This window comes from Penaeus vannamei, chromosome 36 (assembly GCF_042767895.1).
Source record: "Penaeus vannamei isolate JL-2024 chromosome 36, ASM4276789v1, whole genome shotgun sequence".
Taxonomy (NCBI): domain Eukaryota; kingdom Metazoa; phylum Arthropoda; class Malacostraca; order Decapoda; family Penaeidae; genus Penaeus; species Penaeus vannamei.
The window spans coordinates 9,242,822-9,245,321 of NC_091584.1; positions in this window are offsets into that span (position 1 = coordinate 9,242,822).

The window sequence follows — 2,500 nt, forward strand, 5'->3', positions numbered from 1 at the left end:
TTATTTATATGTATATATATATATATATATATATATATATATATATATATATATATATATATATATATATATATATATATATATATATATATATATATATTTTGTTCACTCTATCTATCTCCCTTCCTTTTATCGTTTTCGCATTTCTCTCCCCTTTCCCCCGTCTTTTTCTGTTCGTTCATCTCTAATGTCTTTGCTTTTAGATTCGTCCTCTGTTTGTTTGTCTGTATGTCTGTATGTCTGTCTGTCTCCCTTCTCCTCCTTCCTTTTTTCTTTCTCTTCCTACTACTCTTTCTCCTTCTTCCCCCTCCTCCTCTTCCTCTCCCATTCTTCTCCCTCCTCCTCCTCCGCCGTCCCCCTCATCTATTTCATCTTTCTCCTCCGCATCATCATCATCATCGTCATCATCATCTTCAATTTCCCTCTTCCTCCCCCTTCCCCCTTAATCGTCCTCGTCTTCCTTTCCTCCTCCCCCTCCTCCCTCCTCCCTCCTTCCTCCTCCACCCTCCTCCTCCTCCCTCCCTTCCTTCCTAATATAAATAAATGAGGAAATAATAAACATAAGCAAAGCAAAAAAAAAAAAGGAAAAAAAAAGAAAAAAGTGCAAAGAAAAACGTTTTAAACATCAACTTAAAAGCATTTGCATAATTTCGAATCATACCGAGATAAAAACGTATTCTAATTAAGCAGTCAAATAATCTTGACTCTGATTCGAAGGCTTTATATCTTCTTGCAGGGTTTAATGCAACTTTTTAAACCATTTTTTTCGTATCACTTAGTTTCTGATTATTGAAATGTTGATTATAGAGTGATTTGAATTACATTGTGAATCGGCTAATGCACAAAGTTTATTTATCTATTTTTGAAAATGTATGAATCAAACTTTATCTGATACTGAAGAAGAAGAAGAAGAAGAGGAGGAAACATAAGTAGTACAACCTTCAATCTGCCACTTTTCAAGCTAGATAAATTATGTTTTGTTTACATAATATTTTTTCTTTTCCCTCTGAACCCCATATCCTGCCAGCAACGGCAAGCTCCCGACCACATCCCACAGCGATCCACTCTTTGATTTTATTTATAAACCTAAACTACTTTCAAACTCAAAAAAAGAAAGAAAGAAAAATATACATAACAAAATTTGGTCATGGACAGTAGACAAAAATACTTACACAGTGGATTTTGAAATAGAAAAAAAAGACTAAAGCATACATGGCAACGAGAATTGGTTATGAACATGAGAAAAAAATACTAATACTATGATTTTAAATACTAAAAAGAATTTCAAGCTCACTAGAACTAGATCAGTGATCAACAGCATTTACATAGAGATAATGAAATTGAAAGTTAAAAGAGAATATGTAAATTCTCCCGAAAATTCCATAAGACTTACACGAGGCTGATTATAGTGATCATGATAACATTGATAATCTTAATAGTAACAGTAATGATGATTGTGATAACATTAATAGTGACTATGATATTAATAGTAAAATGATTATGATGGTAATGACAATAATGATTATGGTGATAACTGTTTCACTTATATATTGATGATAGTGATGACGATAACGATGATGATGATAATGATGATAACAATGATATTGATAATGAAAAAAATAATGATAAAAGTAATGGTAATAATAGGAAAAGCTACACTGATATTGATGATAATGATAATAATAGCAGTACTTATAATGATGAAAGCAATAATAATGATAATGATATTCAAAATATAATTATAATGATAATTTAAATGATAATTATAATGATGATCATAATAATAATAGTGATAATAATAATGATGGTGATAATAACAATGATGATAATAGCAATGATAATGATAACAGTAATAATGACAATAGCAATAATGGCAATAGCAATAATAATGATAATTGTAATAATAACATAATAATGATGATGATAATAATGATAATGATAATCCAAACTACACTATGAACAATAATGATAATAATAATAGTAACAATAATGATAATAATTATAACAATAATAATAATGATAATAATGATAATAATAATAATAAAGATACTAATGATAATAATAATGATAGTAATAATGATAGTAATAACAATAGTAACAATAATGATAATAACAATAAAATGAAATAAAACGATCAGTTGCATGAATAAGCGTTACAGAGCTGCCGTCTTCCTCCCACTCCCCCCTCCCATCCTCCCCCTCCCCCCCCTCCCCTTCCATCACTTCCTCCCAAAGGACGAAAGTTAGGATGCGTTTCCCCCTGAGAAGGAGGCGGCCTCCTGGGGGTGGGATTGCGTCATGGGAGAGGCAGGAGTTGGGATGGAGTGAAAGGAATCTTTTCGCTGTCAGCTTTTTTTTCTCTCTCTCTCTCTTTCTCTTTCTCTCTTTCTTTCTCTCTTTATATCTTTCTCTTTCTCTTTCTTTCTTTCTTTCTTTCTTTCTCTCTCACTCTCTCATTCTCTTTCTCTCTTTGTTTCTTTCTCTCTTTTTCTCTTTCTCT